General features: G+C 40.2%; 1 non-coding gene across 1 annotated transcript; it reads right to left on the bottom strand.

The window, feature by feature from the left end:
• Positions 1 to 20,100: 20,100 nt before the first annotated feature.
• Positions 20,101 to 20,208, bottom strand: LOC148545739 (small nucleolar RNA R71). Its single transcript, XR_015900840.1, has one exon. It is a non-coding gene; the product is annotated as a small nucleolar RNA R71 (small nucleolar RNA).
• Between the last annotated feature and the right edge of the window lie 754 nt (positions 20,209 to 20,962).

A 20,962-nucleotide genomic window follows, 5' to 3' on the forward strand; every position in this document is an offset into this window, starting at 1 on the left:
ATAAATAGCATAGGATTTAAGTTTTTCGGAGAGCTTCCCTTTTTAGTTTTCATAGAGAGCTTTCTTTTCGGTTTTGGATTGGGTAGTTTGGTAGAGAGCTCACTTTTACATTCTAGCATTGTTGTTTTAATTCAAGAGAATTGGGGAGGAGAATTGATCTCTCTTCTTCCTTGTTCTTGTCCAGCACTCTTTACTTTCCTTGTCTTGGATCTTGGGTTGGAGAATTGAAGGAAATCTGTTTCAATCTCATCCTGAGATCTCTCTTTTTCTTTACTGCATAATTGATTTTAAATTTCTGTTAATTGCTCTCTCATCTACTTTCTCTGCAATTTACATTTCCTTTGCAATTACTCTTGTTGGATCTAGGAAGGCATTGAGATCTAGACTTGGTTATCTAGTCTCTTGGGTCCTGAGATCTGAATTCCAATTTTACTTCCTCTGTTTAATGCTTTTCAATCTCATTTACAATTCTGTTTTTAGATCCGGTTCAATTTAAGTCATCCTTTACTTCTCTGCTTGTTGCAATTTTACTTTTCCTTGTTTAATTTCTGCAAATCCAATTCCCAATTCCCTTTACAATTCAAGCCATTTACATTTCTTGCACTTTAAGATTCTGCAATTTACATTTCTTGCGTTCTAAGTTTCTGCCATTTAATTTCTTGTTCTTTAAGATTCAGCACTTTAAAAGTTCTCTTTAATTTCATGCAATTTACCCATTCCCTTTACTTCTCATGCAATTTAAATTCTGCAAATCACAATTCACTCAACCAAATCTTGATTCGCTTGACTAAATCAACCACTAAACTAAAATTGCTCAATCCTTCAATCCCTGTGGGATCGACCTCACTCCCGTGAGTTATTATTACTTGATGCGACCCGGTGCACTTGCCGGTTAGATTTGGGTGTTTTGGAGAAATTCGTTTTCCCACAAAAATATCCCATCAAAGGGACACACACTTAGTTAGTTAATTATAGCCGTAAAGGCTAAATTGTCTTTTTGATATTATGTCTCACTTTCCTTATGTTATCTTTATAGGAAAAGAAAAGAAGCATTAAAAGGGATGGATTGGACAACTAAACAAAGAAGGATCGGACACCACAAAAAGAAGGGCTACACAGTTGTTCTAAAAAGGGAATACATTGGAAAATGTTGCCATGCAACATTGGAAAAATGGAACCCCTAAAAGACCGAGCAATCTCATTCATAAAGTGATGATCCTTGTCTTTTATCCATGCATCACCCCAACCGTCCATCAAGTAACCACTCCATCAATCCACACCCTCCATTCTCTCACAACTTTTCTATATAAATGACCCTTGTTCCGTACCCACCTTCATTGTCATTACCCAATCTTCACCACTCTCCATTTCGGTACAAGACACTCCCTACCCCATTAAAAACCTTTTTCCCACCTCACTCTCTTCATTGCAAAAAAACCCTAAACAACCAAAAATCTCCACAACTTTGCCACCTTCACATATTAACTATCATTCATGGCGTCTTCGGGTTCTAAAAGAAGGAAGGAAAAGGAACCCATGAAAAAACACCCATATGATGAAAAGAGATTTAGAAGCTTGCATCATGCATTACAATACGGGTGGATGGTTGATAAGGAAATCATTTATGAGCTGGGATTTCAAGTTAAAAAGACTGAGTGCCCCGAAATCACAGAGAAGATAGAAAGGAGAAGATGGGAACTCCTCACTGACCCGGTCATTAAGGTGAATGCAAACCTCATAAGAGAATTTTATGTAAATGCGGTTCGATATGATAAGAAGGATGAGTCTTATACAAGCTTTGTGAGAGGAAAGATGGTGGACTTTGGTCCCATGAGTGTCATGAGGGCATTGAAGCTACGGTCTATACAGTTTGAAGAAGAAAGCTATCACTCAAGATTGGACAACCCCAATTATGACCAGATTCTGCAAGATATTTGTGTACCAGGAGCTGACTGGGAAAGGGGTGCGGGAAATAAACCAAAGTTCATCAAGAGAACAGATCTCACTCCTGAAGCCAAGGGGTGGTTTGAGCTAGTGAAAAGGTCTATTCTCCCAGCTGTGAACAACTTAGAGGTGAATGTCAAGAGAGCCACAATGGTGCACTGTATACTGAAGGGATGAGAAATCAAGGTCCGTGAACTCATAGTTGAAGGTATTAGAAAGATGGCAGAGAAAAGCGACTCAAGAGGAACGTTAGGTTACCCCAGCACTATTTACCGAATATGCAAGAAAGCTGGGGTGGTTTTTGAAGATGAAAACCCCATGTGGATAAAGGAAGGCATCCCAATAACTGTACGAAGGATGAATGCTGCAGCATCTCCTTTGCCTTAGCGGAAGCAAAGGAAGAGGACAGCCCCTCAAGTTGTGGAAGGACAAGTCTTAGAGGGTCAAGCACAACAGACCTTGGACATGCACCAATTGCAGGAAGCCATTGATGGCTTGTCTAGACAATATTTGGAAAGCCAAGGAGCACAGAAAGAGCTTCAACTACAGATGATGGGGCAGCAAGAGGAAGCACTCTCAAGATGGATGACTCAGCAAGGTGAGTGGCAAAGGCAAATGATGGAACAACAACTAAGTCAAGGACAACAATGGGGAGAAACATTCAACAGGATGGAACAAAGGCAAAATGAGCAACAAGAATCCATCCAGAGGCTAATCAACATTCAAGCACATCAAGGGGCACACATACATGAGATACATCGAAGACAAATAGAACAGGCAGAAGTATTGGACGAGCAAAGGGCATTCGCAGAAGGAGTTTACATGAGCGAGACAGGACATCACATAAACACTCAAGCCAGGCTCGGCTACTTAGTGGGACAGCTGCCAATACTGCATCCAGGAATTGCCAGGTATGAAGAAATGAAGGATGAATTAGCACGAGAGGAAAGACAAAGGGTGGAAGAGAGTCATGAGTCAGTGAGGAAGGCACTTGAGGATTGGAAGCAAGCAAGATTGGCACGGATGCGAGGAAATGCAAGAGGAAACAAGGAGGACAAGCAAGGAAAAGAGCATGGACATCCACAACATTAAAAGGTGGTGGAGTTCCTTCTTTATTCCACCTTTCTCTGTGTTTTAAATAAGGAAGATCTTGTATGAAATAGAACTTGCTTCCATGTTATGTTTAAATCTTTTTAAATTCTGTCTTTTAAGTTTTCTTTCTGAATAGGTGTATGTGTGCTAGTCTTTATGTCACTGCATCCTTACTTTACTTACTTGTATGCTTGTTCCTTTTGAATCAAATGAAGAGAGAATGTTTATGTTTCAAAAGACCAGAGTGGAGTCATACTATGGAGTACATTCATGAGTTTGTGGTATGATCATAAGTTAGCTAAGTTGGTTCAACATTAAGGTGGGATGACAACCATCTGGCTTGAATACTTTGCTTTGAATATACTCATGAGACTAAGTATATGACAAGATCCTAATAAGAGAAAGAGAAAAGAATAATGAAAGTGGAAAAATAAAAGAAAAAGAGTAAGCAATAAGGCTAGGCACCAATGGTTTTGATCTTAAGATATGTGTCTGTGGTGTTCCTGTGTGAGGGATCTACTTGAATGAATAAGCTCTTAGGGGTGCTTTATCACTTGGTAACTTGGGTTAACTAACCCGGGATTATCAGCTGAAAGTCCATTATCAAGAGTAACCCTCACCACATAGCATTTAGTAACCCAAAGAGGTGCTGGACACCAAGGTCTCAAGAAGGAAAATAAATGAACTATATGTCTGTGGTGTGTATGTATGGGGGAGAGACTTGAGGGAGTAAGTCCTTAGGGGTGCTTCAACACCTAGCACCTTGAACCAACTGGTTCGGGAGTGTTGGCTGAAAGCTTATCTTAAAAAGTTGCCCCCTTACAGAGCACTTAGCCTAAGAACACCAATAAGCTCTGAAATGACAATAAAGAGATCAATGAATAAAAGTCTCATGGGATGTAAGCAAGGTGAGTGTTTTAGGACATGATAAAGGTCTGAAAGCCAGTAAAGGAATGAACCTAAGTTGCTATGCATGAAACCACCATAAAATCAGTGATATGACTTTCACAAGAATGACTCATCTCTCTTGGAATTCCATTCATCATTCTCTTGTTCCAGTACTTGCTTAGGGACAAGCAAGCTTTAAGTTTGGTGTTGTAATGCCAGGGCATCTTGGCCAGTTTCACTGACCTTTTCTTTACTGTTTTTAGGTTAGTTTCATGCATTTTCTTAGGAAATAAGCTAGTTTTGGGTAGATATTTACTTACACCTTGATTCAACCATACATTGTGCATTTTACATTATTTCATGAGGATTTTGCATGAGTTTAGTGACAAATTATATGCTGCATTGCCCATGACTTGGACTAGAACTTTGATGCGCTCTATTGCTTGATTTCAGGACCAAAGGAAGCAAGGAATGGGAGGTAACTTGCAAAGTTAATGAGAAAAGTGATTGCCAATAACACTCTCGAAGCCATCATTGACCACGTTAAGAGTCACGTTAACTAAGTTAACGTGAACTCTAACGTGGAGAGGGGAAGTTGAGCCAACGTTAGTGACACTTAGCATTGCCACTAACGTTGGCCAATGCTCACAAGTGACCACGTTAGAGTCCACGTTAACTTAGTTAACGTGGCCTCTAACGTTAGAAGGGGGAGAAACGCCAACGTTAGTGACATTCAACATTGTCACTAACGTTGGCCTAAGGATAAACATACCACGTTAACTTGGTTAATGTGGGAGCTAACATAAGAAGCAAGAGTGGTCGACAACGTTAGTGACACCCAACATTGTCACTAACGTTGGAAGCAACCACACAACCCCCCAAGGAGCCACGTTAACTTCCACGTTAACTTAGTTAACGTGGAGGCTAACATTGATGAGTGAAAGAAACGCCAACGTTAGTGACATTCAACATTGTCACTAACGTTGGGGATGGCTAAGCATGGCCACGTTAGAAGCCACGTTAACCTAGATAACGTGGACTCTAACGTGAGACATAGGGGCACCTTGGAACGTTAGTGACAATGTTGAGTGTCACTAACATTCTCGAAGGATGGGAAGCCCACGTTAAAGAGCCATGTTAACTAAGTTAACGTGGGCTTTAACGTGGGAACAAAGGGGGGCTTTTCAAAGTTATTGGGAATGTTAAGTCTCAATAACGTGTGCGAAAGAATTAGAGGCAACGTTAGTGGCAACGTTTGTGCCACTAACGTTGAAGTTAACGTGGCTTTTACTTAGGAATGTTAGTGAGAAAGTTGATTGTCACTAATGTTCTTGAACTCATATTTTCACTAAACGTTAACACCCCTAACGTCCTGAGCTAAAGTCTCTACCCACTTCACACTTTCTCTCTGCAAGTAAAGCCAAGCCCAAATAAAAAAGAGAACTTCTTCAAACTCAAGATCCAAAGGCCCAAGACTTGAAAAGCCAACTAGAAGCTGAGAAAAGTAGTGTATATAGGAGTAGCTTTGAATTGTTTAGGGAGTTCTAAAAAGTTAGAAAAAGAGAATTACTCTCTGTATTCTACCTTCTCTGCATTTTCTAGTTTTATGATGTATTCTCCATCTTTGTTTTCATTTTCTAGAGCTATGAACAACTAAACCCCTTTCATTGGGTTAGGGAGCTCTGTTGTAATTTGATGGATCAATACTAATTTTCATTATTCTTCTTCTATCTTTTCTCTTGATTTTACTTGAAAGCTTTCGATCTTCATCCAATTGGGTAGTTATCTTGGAAAAGAAGCTATTCAAACTTGGATCTCTTTTGAACCTTGAAAGAGGAATTAAGAGATCAAGCTAGAAATGCTTTCTCATGCTGGACCAAATTGGGTTTGGATGGGTATGTGACTATAACCCTCTCAATACTTGATTTGGGAAATGCATGTGGTATAATCAGTGACCATACTTCATCTCTTCTCATGAGCAATTGACCAAGGAATTGGCTATTGATCAAGATTTGAGAGATTGAATTTGTAATTCAATCAATTAAGATTGCCAAGGAGATCAATGAGTGCATTGATTGAGGAAGAGATGAAAATGAACTTGATCCGGAGGATTGCAATATCTCCTAAGCCCAATGAACTCCCCATCTCTGATCTTACCCATTCTCTTTAATTTCTGCCATTTACTTTTATGAGCAAATCCCCCATTCCCATTTACAATTCTGCAATTTACTTTCAGTCATTTACTTCCAGTCCTTTAATTCTAGCATTTACTTTTCTGTTATTTACATTCCCGCCATTTTATTTTCTGCAACTCTCTACCCAAATTCTGGATTCGCTCAACTAGAACATTCTTCTAATTAAAGTTGCTTGATCAATCAATCCCTGTGGGATTCGACCTCACTCTATTGTGAGTTTTTACTTGACCACAAATTCGGTACACTTGCCGAAGGAAATTTGTTGAGAGACAGTTTCCACCCGCATCACTTTTACCCCTTTTGAGACCGAGTTGTTGTTGTCCTGTAATGTAGCTCCTTCTCAACTCCACCCGAACTCTTGGGGCTTTATAAAAATCTTTCAATTGTTGTGCCAAGAACTTGATATCCGACCTACCCAAACTCTTTTTCTTTATCTTTTTGTGTTGACAAAGCCTGAGGAAGCTAGAAAGAAAGCCTCCTGGGTTTCTTTCCAAGCCACTCAAGGAAAAAAGGTTTTCTCTATGTATGACGAGTCCTTTAGGGACTTTAAAAACTATTATTTCAAGGTCCGAGCTATTGAGGGAGCTCGACCCTTCTTTTTGGATGAAAATGATGTGCCTTCCTTCCCTTTGTGCTGGCAGAAGAATGTAATAGTAGCTAGGTATTCCTGGGAGAGTCTTGATGAGGTCGAGCATGCCTTTGTGAATGTGTTGGAGGAAATTTGGGGAGAGCCTCCCTATCTTGATACAAAAAAGTTTTTGAGAGATCCTTACCTTCTTCGGACTGAATTGGGTAGTCGCCGACTTTATTTGTAACTTTTCTTTGTTTGTTTGTTTGCCAATCTATCCCTTTCTTAATTGTAACTTGATTTTGCCTGTCTTTCTATTTCAGAAATGGTGAAGTCTGTAGATTCCTTGAAGGCTTATCGCCGGGCTAAGAAGGCGACAGCTGCCTCCAACATCTCGGCCAAGACTGTGGAGGGAGAGTCTTCTCAGGTTCCTCCACAAAAACCAACATCGAGTGCTTCTGGGCCAAGGAAGGTTATTCCTACCCCTCAGGTCCGAATTATTCCATCTGACCCAGTTCATCCATCTACTAGTGTTGCCTCTTCTCCTACTGTTGGCCCTCCTCCTAAAAAACAAAAAACTGTTAAACCTTTTGACTTGGATGCCCTAGATTTTGATGCTGGTGGGTTTGTGGATAATCAGATTGCCCCCTTTGGTCGACTTCCAATGGATGATGTGTCTATCCTACATCACTTGAATTTTATTACTAATAATAGTATCCGGATGGCCCATATGGGAGCGGCTTTGTTTTTTACTGTCCAAGGTTCCCCTGTTCATGCAACGAAAGCTTTCCTGGAGGATGCCAAGTCGGAATTTGATAAGGTCAAAGGTTTGAAGGATGAGCTCGATGACAGGGTGATCAAGTTAGAGTTAGACTTGGAGAAGGAGAAGTCGCGGGCTATCAGGGCTGAGGCAGCTATAAATTTAGTAGAGGAGATGGCAAAAAAGCACAAAGAGGTTATACCTGCACTTATGCCGAGGTGTTGGAGTTGAGGGGGAGGCTTGAAACTACCCAAATGGATTATGCTGACCTCCAGAGTCATCTGGTAGATAATGTGACGGGTGCTTATGACAATTTGAGGGCCCAGGTCCGAGTTCTTGCTCCTGAACTTGACCTGACTCTCTTTAGCTTAGATAATGTAGTGGAGGATGGCAGAATTGTGCCTACTCTAGATGATGAAGATGATGGGCCTCGTCCTGCACCGCCAGCCAAAGCTTCTGCAGCCACGACTTCTTTAAATCCTTCTACTGAGGTCGACCATTCTCAACCTGATCCAGATTGGGAAATCCTTAATCGTGAGGATGGGACTGTGGATGCCGTCCCTGTGAATATCATTCCTCCACCTTTTGCTACTGACGCTGTTACTGGGGAGACTTTGCACCCCTTATGATTTATGTGTTTTATCTCCACAGCCCAACTTGTGGGCATTTGAACGCTATATTTTGTATCTTAGTTTATGGTTTTGGTTCTCTTGACTGTTAGTTGCTTCTATGCAACTTAGTAGAAAAACAAAATGCTTTTGAACTCTTGAGGTCCTCTCTCAGGTTGCCTTCTGAGTCTTTTTAATGATTGTTGTGTTTCTTTTGATATGTTGGTCATTCCTTTGCAAATTTTGTAGATCTTTATAGAGTGTTAGTACTCTACTACCCGACCTCTTTTAGATCATTGTTTGTCTGTCTTTTGGTTAGGCGAGATGACCCTTGGGGCTTAACCTGTTTGACGACTTTTTAGTGTTCTGGTAGAACCCTTTTAGTTGGTCTTTGAACAATTTTGATAGCTTTGTTGTGGAGCCGTGGCTCTTCGGGGAAAGCTATGCATGCTTTGGATGGTCGACTTTGTTGGTTTGGGATACCACTTTCATTGGTCGACTTCTCTTTGTCAGTTCTTCTTGAGTTATTTTTAGTAATCCATTAGGCCTCTTTCTATGGATTTACTTTTTATAACTTTGTCGGTTTGCTCGGTTCAGTCCGACTTCTTCTTGTCGAACCCTCTTAAGTTATTTTTAGTAATCCATTTTTATTCAGACCTCGCCAGGCCTCTTTCTATGGATTACTTTTTATAACTTTGTCGCTTTGATTGGTTTGGTTCGACTTCTTCTTGTCGAATCCTCTTAAGTTATTTTTAGTAATCCATTTTTAGTAAGACCTCGTCAGGCCACTTTTTCTGGATTACTTTTTATAACTTTTTGTTGATTGGATTGATCCGACTTCTTCTTGTTGAATCCTCTTAAGTTATTTTTAGTAATCCATTTTTAGTAAGACCTCGTCAGGCCACTTTTTATGGATTACTTTTTATAACTTTTTGCGTTGATCACCTTGCCCGACTTCTGTGTCGGTACTTCTTATGTTATTTTTAGCAGTCCATTTTTAGCCAGGCCTCGTCAGACAACTTTTTATGGATTAATTTTTATAACTTCTTGCATTAATCTGTTTTTGTTGCTTTCACCATGCCGACTTCTTTGTAATCAGGTGACGAGTTTGGTTCTCATCTTGCTGACCTTGTCGTATTCGGGCGGTGAATTCTTGCACTCAGATTGATACGTCTTGGTAGATAACCTTTTTATGGAATCTAAAAAACTTTATTCAAGTAGGAAATACAAAAAATACAAGAGTATATACATATAAGTGCTTACCCTTCTGAATCGGGCAATTCTGTAGATCTTGGCTTGGTGCCTCATTAAAAAAACCTTTTCAGGAAAAAGAGTGCACCTTGACCTAAGATCTTTATCACCTTTCAAACTATAGTACCTTTGCAGGTTACATGCATGCCATGACCTTGGTAGCTTTCGCCCTTCCAGATCGGACACCTTATAATAACCTTTTTCCCAGTATCTCTACAACTCGGTAAGGTCCTTTCCAGTTAGCTGCTAACTTCCCTTCTCCTGATCGACCTGCTCCGATGTCATTTCGGATTAAGATGAGATCATTGTTGGCGAAGCTTCACTGGACTACTCTCTGATTATACCTTGAAGCCATTTGACGCTTTAGCGCTTCCTCTCTAATCCGAACTCTTTCTCAGATTTTTGGAAGTAGGTCGAGCTCTTCCTTTTGATTTTGGGAATTGGTATCTTCATTCTAGAGGATTATCCTGGGGGATCCTTCCTCTATCTCTCCTGGGATCATTGTCTCCATTCCGTAAGCAAGTCGGAAGGGTGATTCTTCTATGGTGGAGTGTGGAGTTGTCTGATATGCCCATAGGACATGTGGGAGCTCTTCAGCCCAAGCTCCCTTTGCACCCTGTATTCTTCGTTTTAACCCGGCTAGTATGACTTTGTTGGTAGCTTCTGCCTGTCCATTAACTTGCAGGTGTTCTACGGATGTGAATTGGTGCTTTATTTTTAAGTCGGCTACCAAGTTTCTAAAACCTGTATCAGTAAATTTGGTGCCATTATTTGTGGTGATGGAGTAAGGGACTCCAAACCTTGTGTTCATGCCCTGGGTTGAGTTGTATGACCCGGGCTGAGTGACGACAAATCGGCCAACCTCTTTAGGTCAGGATTACCTGACCTCCTCTCAAGGAGTTCGGCCAAATCACTACAAAGGCCCAAGAAAGGCCCAAATGAAGGAACATAGCCCAATCTAAAGGCAGCCAAAGCCTGGAAAGATAAGGGCAGTTTCCCTTAAAGATAAGATGACTTCACTCAAAGATAAGATAAGATAACTAAACTTATCTTATCAAGAAGGTCACTCTACACTACTATAAATATACTGGAGCACGCAGGTATAACTCATACTCTGATTCTATTAAAAACCTGGTTAAAGCCCATGCTAACTTAAACATCGGAGTCCCTTGCATGTACCACCGCCCTCCGGTGATCAAGGATCAGTAGCTCCCCAAGTCAAACAAGTCGGACACGACAGCTTCGGCCACCACAGCAGATCTCCTCTTAGATCCAACAAGCCGGACACGACAGTTTTGGCCACCACAGCAGATCTCCTCCGAGATCGGCCTTTAGTTTCAGGTAACTCTCGGAACATTGGCACCGTTACCGGGGTCCTGGAAGTTATCCCACCATCATGGCGGACGACATCACCAACGATCACAATTATGATTTGGAAAACCGGACGCCGCACAAGAACGCGGACACCACACCCAAAGATACATCTCAGCAAAACGGAGAAAATCATTCTCCAAATACAAAAATTTTAGAAGCCCTCCGAGAACAAAAAAATCGGCTTAAGCAGCTCGAACAGGAGGCCAAATTCCAGCGTGAAGCCGAAAGAAACCTTCGAAGAGAAACTAGGCGACACCGAGAGTTAGAGGACAAGCTCCTAAAACTCGAAGCCGACCTAGAAACCAAAACTAGTCAACCCGGTCACGAAGACAACTGCCCCAAAGATCAAGATCCCTTCACCAAAGAAATAATGAAAGCTAAAGTTCCGAAGGATTTTAAAGCTCCAGACATGACCCCATACGACGGTACCTCCGATCTAAGCCATCATCTCAGCAATTTCAGAAGCAGAATTTATCTCACCGATGCCTAATATGCTATTCATTGCAAAGCCTTCCCAACAACCCTAACAAAGACAGCTATTAAGTGGTTCAACAGTCTGCCTCCCAGATCCATCACAAGTTTTGATGACTTAGCCAAGAAATTTCTTGCCAGATTTTCCATTTAGAAAGACAAAGCCAAGCATGCCCCAAGCCTATTAGGAATCAAACAAGGAGATCGGGAGAGTCTTCGATCTTACATGGAAAGATTCAACAAAGCATGCCTACACATACAAAGCCTACCAACAGAAGCAGCCATCATAGGTCTCATCAATGGCCTGCGGGAAGGACTCTTTAGTCATTCTATATCAAAGAAACACCCAACATCTTCAAATAAAGTGCAAGAACGGGCAGAGAAGTATATCAACATGGAAGAAAATTCTCGATTGGGAGAGACCTCAAAATCCGGATTCTCCTACTCCTATCGGGATAAGGATAAAGAGTCCAAGAAAAAAGAAGATTAACACGAAGAGAAACCTAAAAAATACCACAATTACACCCCTCTTCGGGTGTCTCTTGTGGACATTTTCTGAAAAGTATGCCACACTAAAAAAATTCTACCACCTCGTCCAATCAAAAGCAAAAAAAGGAGGAGGAAATCGGATAGAATACTGTGAATACCACCAAATCTATGGACATCTTACAAACGAGTGCTTCGACTTAAAAAATGTCATAGAAAAATTGGTAAGAGAAGGGCGACTAGATCGGTACTTAGCCAACAAAACGGATGAACCCAAAAAAAGAAGAAGGGACGAAGAGGTCGGATGAGCTGAACGACCACCCCGCACCCCGGAAAGGCATGTTCACATGATAAATGGAGGATTCGCAGGAGGAGGAATCTCCAAATCATCTCGCAAAAGGCACCTTAAAGAAGTATATCACGTTGGAGGAGGAGAAGGATCACTCGACCTCCCTACTATTACTTTTACCCAAGAAGATGCGGCAGGCATCATCCTGGGACATGACGATCTCATGGTCATCACTATCATAAAGGCCAATGCCAACCTCCACCGCACACTGGTAGACCAAGGAAGCTGGCGGATATCTTGTTTAAATCCGCCTTCGACAAACTCGGCCTACAAGAAAAAGAGCTCAGAGCATATCTGAACAACTTGTTTGGACTAGGAGACACTCCAATCCAACCCCTTGGATATATCTCACTACACACAACCTTTGGAAAGGGAACCCGATCAAAGATACTCAACATAGACTACATCGTAGTTGACGTGAGCTCAGCCTACAATGCCCTGATAGGTCGGACAATGCTAAATCAGCTTGCCGCAGTAGTTTTGACTCCACATCTATGCATGAAGTTTCCAACCCCAGAAGGGATTGCCACGATAAAAGGAGACCAGAAAATTGTGCGACGCTGCTACAACGAAAGTCTGAACCCTAGAGGCAAAGGAGAAGAAATCAACAGTATCAAACTCGGAAGAGTTCGAGGTCGGGAAGAACATCGTCCACAACCTGAGGGCAAGATCGAGGATGTCTAAATCGGAGATATCCCAGATAAAACAACAAATATTGAGGCGACTGAGAAAAAATATAAAGGAGTCTCTGATACAGTTCCTAAGGGATAATACCGACCTCTTTGCATGGAAGGCCGCAGACATGCCGGGCATAGATCCCAAACTAATGTGCCACAAACTGGCAGTATACCCAGGATCTCGGCCAGTACAACAGAAGCGTCGGAAGCTCGGACCAGAGAGATCCAAAGCCATGGAAGAACAGGTACAAGCTTTACTAGAGGCAGGATTCATAAGAGAAGTCAAGTACCCACTATGGCTAGCCAACGTCGTATTGGTGAAAAAGTCAAATGGAAAATGGAGGATGTGCACTAATTTTACCGACCTCAATAAAGCCTGTCTAAAAGATTCCTATCCACTCCCAAGCATAGACACTCTAGTGGATGCCTCCTCTGGATACAAGTACCTTTCCTTCATGGATGCGTATTCGGGATATAATCAAATCCCAATGTACCCACCTGATCAAGAGAAAACCTCATTCCTAACCCCAAAAGCAAATTACTGTTATGTCGTCATGCCATTCGGACTCAAAAACGCAGGAGCTACCTACCAAAGATTAATGAATAAGGTCTTCGCAGACCATCTCGGGAAACTTATGGAGGTATATGTGGACGACATGTTGGTAAAAACACAAAGTGAAGAATCCTTACTGTCCGACCTCGCCAAAGTGTTCGACACCATCAGAAAGCATGGCATGCGACTTTATCCCGCAAAGTGTACCTTTGAAGTAGAAGCTGGCAAATTCCTAGGTTTCATGCTAATACAACGAGGAATTGAGGCGAACCCGGATAAATGCCAAGCTATACTCAACATGAAAAGTCCGACCTGTGTCAAAGAAGTACAACAACTCAACGGAAGACTAGCAGCCTTGTCCAGATTTCTAGCCGGATCGACCATAAGATCTCTCCCCTTTTACGCCACACTAAGGAAGGGAAAGAGGTTTGAATAGACCGCAGAGTACGAGTAAGCTTTCCAGGATTTCAAAAAATTCCTAGGACAACCACCCATTCTTACTCGACCACGGGAAGGAGAAGCACTCATATTATACTTCGCAGTGGGAAGTCGGGCAATAACCTCAGCACAAGTCAGAGAAGACGAAAGTGGGAAATAACCCATCTACTTCATCAGCAAAGCCCTACAAGGGGCCGAACTGAGCTATCAAAAGATAGAAAAGTTCGCCTACGCTCTCATACTAACTTCCCGACGACTTCGCCCATATTTTCAAGCTCATACCATCAAAGTTCGGACTAACCAACCTATGAAAGGCATTCTACAGAAGACAGACTTAGCTGGAAGAATTCTACAGTGGGCAGTCGAGCTATCTGAGTTTGATCTTCAATACGAAGCTCGGACGGCCATCAGGTCTCAGTATTTGGCCGATTTCATTGCTGAGTACACTGAAACCCCGGGAACTCCTACAAAATGGGATCTCTATGTAGACGGCTCTTCAAACAAAATCGGGAGTGGTGCAGGTGTGATAATAGAAAGCGACCAGGGAACCCAAATCGAACTCTCCCTAAAATTTGAGTTCCCTGCCTCAAACAACCAGGCCGAATACGAGGCATTACTAGCTGGTTTGAGATTAGCTAAGGAAGTTGGAGTTCAAAAGCTTATCATCTTCAGTTATTCGCAAGTAGTCACCTCACAAATAGTAGGGAGTTACCAAGCTAAGGACCCCACCCTGAAAAAGTACCTGGACAAAACCAGAGAACAGCTCAAAATTCAAAACAAATTACAATTAAATGAAATTCCTATTCTAATTGTTTCTTGTGCCTTTGAGTGATGTCAATGTGCTCTGCTTGCTTTAAAGTTTCAATGGGCTTGGAATCAGATTAATTGAGCAGAAATGAGGCTTCGAAGAGAGCGTAGCGTTCATTTGAAGAACGGAGCGCTTTTATACCCACGCGTACGCATCCTCTATGCGTGCGCGTCCTTTTTGCATTTTGGCCCATCCACGCGTATGCGTTACCTACGCATACGCGTGACCTTCACCAATTGGACTTGTGACACATACGCGTGCTATACGCGTGCGCGTCCATATCAGTGATGAGCGGTTAATTTATACGCTTTTTGGCATTGTTTTTAGTATGTTTTTAGTATATTTTAGTTAGTTTTTATTATGTTTTTATTAGTTTTTAAATAAAAATCACATTTCTGGACTTTACTATGAGTTTGTGTGTTTTTCTATAATTTCAGGTATTTTTTGGCTGAAATTGAGGGACCTGAGCAAAAATCTGATTCAGAGGCTGAAAAAGGACTGCAGATGCTGTTGGATTCTGACCTCCCTGCACTCGAAGTAGATTTTCTAGAGCTACAGAAGCCCAATTGGTGCGCTCTCAATTGCGTTGGAAAGTTGACATCCTGGGCTTTCCAACAATATATAATAATCTATACTTTGCCTAAGATTTGATGGCCCAAACCGGCGTTCAAAACGCCAGAACTGGCATAAAAGCTGGAGTTAAACGCCTAAACTGGCACAAAAGCTGGCGTTTAACTCCAAGAAAAGTCTCTACACGTGAAAACTTCTGGTTCCCTCTCTGGTATTTTCAATGGTAGAGTTTCTACACACCATAGATTAAGGTGTGGAGCTCTGCTGTTCCTCAAGAATTAATGGAAAGTACTATTGTTTTTCTATTCAATTCACGCCAACTTCTTCTCTAAGATATACACTCGTTCTTCAACCTGATGAATGTGATGATCCGTGACACTCATCACCATTCTCACCTATGAAAACGTGCCTGACAACCACCTCTGTTCTACTTGCAATAGCTTGAATGTGTATCTCTTGGGTTTCAAATCTAAGATTGGAACCTTCGTGGTATAAGCTAGAATTATTGGCGGCCATTCCTGAGGTCCGGAAAGTCTAAACCTTGTCTGTGGTATTCCGAGTAGGATCTAGGAAGGGATGACTGTGACGAGCTTCAAACTCGCGAGTGTTGGGCGTGTGTCAGACGCAAAAGGATCAATGGATCCTATTCCAACATGATCAAGAACCGACAGATGATTAGCCGTGCGGTGACAGCGCATTTGGAACATTTTCACTGAGAGGACGGGAAGTAGCCATTGACAACAGTGATGCCCAACATAAAGCTTGCCATGGAAAGGAGTATGAATGATTGGATGAAGGCAATAGGAAAGTAGAGGTTCAGAAGGAACAAAGCATCTTCATACGCTTATCTGAAATTCCTACCAATGAATTACATAAGTATCTCTATCTTTATTTTATGTTTTATTCAGATGTTAATTATCAATTCTCTATAACTATTTGAATCTGCCTGACTAAGATTTACAAGATGACTGATGAGCGGATAATTTATACGCTTTTTGACATTGTTTTTAGTAGGATCTAGTTACTTTTAGGGATGTTTTCATTAGTTTTTATGTTAAATTCACATTTCTGGACTTTACTATGAGTTTGTGTGTTTTTATGTGATTTCAGGTATTTTCTGGCTGAAATTGAGGGACTTGAGCAGAAATCAGATTCAGAGGTTGAAGAAGGACTACTGATGCTGTTGGATTCTGACCTCCCTGCACTCAAAGTGGATTTTCTGGAGCTACAGAACTCTAAATGGCGCGCTTCCAATTGCGTTGGAAAGTAGACATCCAGGGCTTTCCAGCAATGTATAATTGTCTAAACTTTGGCCAAGAATAGACAACGTAAACTGGCGTTCAACGCCAGCTTTCTACCCAACTCTGACGTCCAGCGCCAGAAAAGGAGCCAAAACCAAAGTTGAACGCCCAAACTGGCACAAAAGCTGGCGTTCAACATCAAAAAGGACCTCTACACGTGCAACACTTAAGCTCAGCCCAAACACACACCAAGTGGTCCCAGGAAGTGGATTTATGCATCAATTACTTACTCATGTAAACCCTAGTAGCTAGTTTATTATAAATAGGACCTTTTACTAGTCTTTTAAACAATCTTTGATCAGTGAAAACCATCTTTGGACGCCTGGTTCTTAGATCAGAGGGGCTGGCCATCTCGGCCATGCCTGGACCTTTCACTTATGTAATTTTAACGGTAGAGTTTCTACACTCCATAGATTAAGGTGTGGAGCTCTGCTGTTCCTCAAAGATTAATGCAAAGTACTACTGTTTTCTATTCAATTCATCTTGTTTCGCTTCTAAGATATTCATTCGCACTTCAACCTGAATGTGATGAACGTGACAATCATCATCATTCCCTATGAACACGTGCCTGACAACTACTTCCGTTCTACCTTCGACTGAATGAGTATCTCTTAGATCTCTTAATCAGAATCTTCGTGGCGTAAGCTAGAATGATGGCGGCATTCAAGAGAATCCGGAAAGTCTAAACCTTGTCTGTGGTATTCTGAGTAGGATTCAATGATTGAATGACTGTTACGAGCTTCAAACTCGCGAGTGATGGGCGTTAGTGACAGACGCAAAAGGAGGGTGAATCCTATTCCAGCATGATCGAGAACTGACAGATGATTAGCCGTGCTGTGACAGAGCATGTGAGCATATTTTTCACTGAGAGGAGGGGATGTAGCCACTGACAACGGTGATGCCCTTGCATAAAGCCAGCCATGGAAAGGAGTAAGACTGATTGGATGAAGACAGCAGGAAAGCAGAAGTTCAGAGGAACGAAAGCATCTCTATTCGCTTATCTGAAATTCTCACCCATGATTTACATAAGTACCTCTATCCCTATTTTAGTATTAATTTCGAAAACTCCATAACTGTTTTATATCTGCCTGACTGAGATTTACAAGGTGACCATAGCTTGCTTCATACCAACAATCTCCGTGGGATTCGACCCTTACTCACGTAAGGTATTACTTGGACGACCCAGTGCACTTGCTGGTCAGTTACACTGAGTTGTGAACCATGGTCTTGGCATCATGTTTTTTGGCGCCATTACCAGGGAAAGAAAGAGCAATGAATTTTACATAATTAAAGTGTAATCACGATTCCGCGTACCAAGTTTTTGGCGCCGTTGCCAGGGATTGTTCGAGTTTGGACAACTGACGGTTCATCCTGTTGCTCAGATTAGGTAATTTTCTTTTTTCTTTGTTTTTTTTGTTTTGTTTTCAAAAATTTTTCAAAAATATTTCAAAAATTTCTCATCTGTTTTTGGAGAAAAAAAGTTTTCAAAAATATTATTTTTCTTCAGAATTTTTAAGAATAAATTCTAGTGTTTCATGAAGCATGTTGAAGCCTGGCTGGCTGTAAAGCCATGTCTAATTCCTTTGGGAATGAGTATGTCAGGCGTGTCATGTCTGAATTACATGCTGAAGCTTGGCTGGCCATTGGCCATGTCTAGTGTTTTGGACTGGAGCTTTCATTGAAAGCTTGGCTGGCTCATGAGCCATGTCTAATTCCTGGACTGAAGCTTTAGACTAAACATGCAAGATTCCTGGAATTCATATTAAAAATTTTGGAATTCTTATTTTCCTTTTTCAATTAATTTTTGAAAAATACCAAAAAATTAGAAAATCATAAAAATCAAAAATATTTTTGTGTTCTTGTTTGAGTCTTGAGTCATATCATAAGTTTGGTGTCAATTGCATATGCATCTTGCATTTTTCGAAAATATCATGCATTCATAGTATTCTTCATGATCTTCAAGTTGTTCTTGGTAAGTCTTCTTGTTTGATCTTGATTTTTTCATGTTTTGTGTCTTTTCTTGTTTTACATGTGCATTTTTCGTTTCTTAGAGTCTAAACATGAAAGATTTCTAAGTTTGGTGTCTTACATGTTTTCTTTGCATCAAAAATTTTTCAAAAATATGTTCTTGATGTTCATCATGATCTTCAAAGTGTTCTTGGTGTTCATCTTGACATTCATAGCATTCTTGCATGCATTCATTGTTTTGATCCAAAAATTTTCATGCATTGCATCATTTTCATGTTTTTCATAAAAATTTCAAAAATCAAAAAAATATCTTTCCCTTTTTCTCTCATCAAATTCGAAAATTTGGATTGACTTTTTCAAAAATTTTTAAAAATCAAGTTGTTTCTTATGAGTCAAATCAAATTTTCAATTTGAAAATCTTATCTTTTTCAAATTTTTTTCAAAAATCAAATCTTTTTCAAAAATCAAATCTTTTTCAAAATTCTTAGTTATTTTCGAAAATTCCAAAAATATTTTTCAAAAAAATCTTTTTCTTATTTTTATATCAAATTTTCAAAAATAACATAATCAATTAATGTTTTGATTCAAAAATTTGAAGTTTGTTACTTGCTTGTTAAGAAAGATTCAAACTTTAAGTTCTAGAATCATATCTTGTGATTTCTTGTAAATCAAATCATTAATTGAGATTTTAAAAAATCAAATCTTTTTCAAAAACTAATTTCTATCATATCTTTTCAAAAATATCTTCTTATCTTTTTCAAAAAATTTGATTTCAAAATATCTTCTCTAACTTCCTAACTTCTTATCTTTTCAAAAATTGGTTTTCAAAATTTGTTTCAACTAACTAACTTTTTGTTTGTTTCTTAACTTTTTCAAAACTACCTAACTAACTCTCTCTCTCTCATTTTCGAAAATATCTTTCCCCTTTTTCAAAATTTCTTTTTAATTTAATAATTATTTTAATTTTTAATTTTTAAACCTTAATTTTCGAAAATTACTAACATTTTTCAAAAACTATTTTCAAAAATCACTAACTCTTTTTCAAAAATTATTTTCGAAAATTCCTTCTCTCTCATCTTATTCTATTTATTAATTCATCTACTTACATCTCATCTCACATCTCTGCCATCCTCACAGTTGTATTTCTTTCATTATATTACATTCTTTGTCTCCCCCTCTTCTTCTACTCACACAGGGATCCCTATACTGTGGTATAAAGGATCTCTATTATTATTATTATTTTTCTGTGCCCTCTTCTTTGTCATATGAGCAGGAGCAAGGACAAGAACATTCTTGTTGAAGCAGATCCAGAACCTGAAAGGACTCTGAAGAGAAAATTAAGAGAAGCTAAATTACAACAATCCAGAGATAACCTTTCAGAAATTTTCGAATAGGAAGAGGAGATGGCAGCCGAAAATAATAATAATGTAAGGAAGATGCTTGGTGACTTTACTGCACCTAATTCCAATTTACATGGAAGAAGCATCTCCATTCCTGCCATTGGAGCAAACAACTTTGAGCTGAAACCTCAATTAGTTTCTCTGATGCAGCAGAACTGCAAGTTTCATAGACTTCCATCTGAAGATCCTTTTCAGTTCTTAACTGAATTCTTGCAGATATGTGATACTGTTAAGACTAATGGAGTAGATCCTGAAGTCTATAGGCTCATGCTTTTCCCTTTTGCTGTAAGAGACAGAGCTAGATTATGGTTGGATTCTCAACCCAAAGACAGCCTGAACTCTTGGGATAAGCTGGTCACGGCTTTCTTAGCCAAGTACTTTCCTCCTCAAAAGCTGAGCAAACTTAGAGCTGATGTTCAAACCTTCAGACAGAAAGAAGGTGAATCCCTCTATGAAGCTTGGGAAAGATACAAACAGTTGACCAAAAAGTGTCCTTCTGACATGCTTTCAGAATGGACCATCCTGGATATATTCTATGATGGTTTATCTGAGCTATCAAAGATGTCACTGGATACTTCTGCAGGTGGATCCATTCACCTAAAGAAAACGCCTGCAGAAGCTCAAGAACTCATTAACATGGTTGCTAATAACCAGTTCATGTACACTTCTGAAAGGAATCCTGTGAATAATGGGACGCCTATGAAGAAGGGAGTTCTTGAAGTTGATACTCTGAATGCCATATTGGCTCAGAACAAAATATTGACTCAGCAAGTCAATATGATCTCTCAGAGTCTGCATGGAATGCAAGCTGCATCCAACAGTACTCAAGAGGCTTCTTATGAAGAAGAAGCTTATGATCCTGAGAACCCTGCAATAGCAGAGGTGAATTACTTAGGTGAACCTTATGGAAACACCTATAACTCATCATGGAGAAATCTTCCAAATTTCTCATGGAAGGATCAAAAGCATCAACAAGGCTTTAATAATGGTGGAAGAAACAGGTTTAGCAACAGCAAGCCTTTTCGATCATCCACTCAGCAACAGACAGAGAACTCTGAACAAAATACTTCTAATCTAGCAAATCTAGTCTCTGATCTATCTAAGGCCACTGTAAGTTTCATGAATGAAACAAGGTCTTCCATTAGAAATTTGGAAGCACAAGTGGGCCAGCTGAGTAAAAGGATCACTGAAATCCCTCCTAGTACTCTCCCAAGCAATACAGAAGAGAATTCAAAAGGAGAGTGCAAGGCCATTGACATAA

This window comes from Arachis ipaensis, chromosome B9, assembly GCF_059453495.1.
Source record: "Arachis ipaensis isolate K30076 ecotype BB chromosome B9, ASM5945349v1, whole genome shotgun sequence".
NCBI lineage: Eukaryota > Viridiplantae > Streptophyta > Magnoliopsida > Fabales > Fabaceae > Arachis > Arachis ipaensis.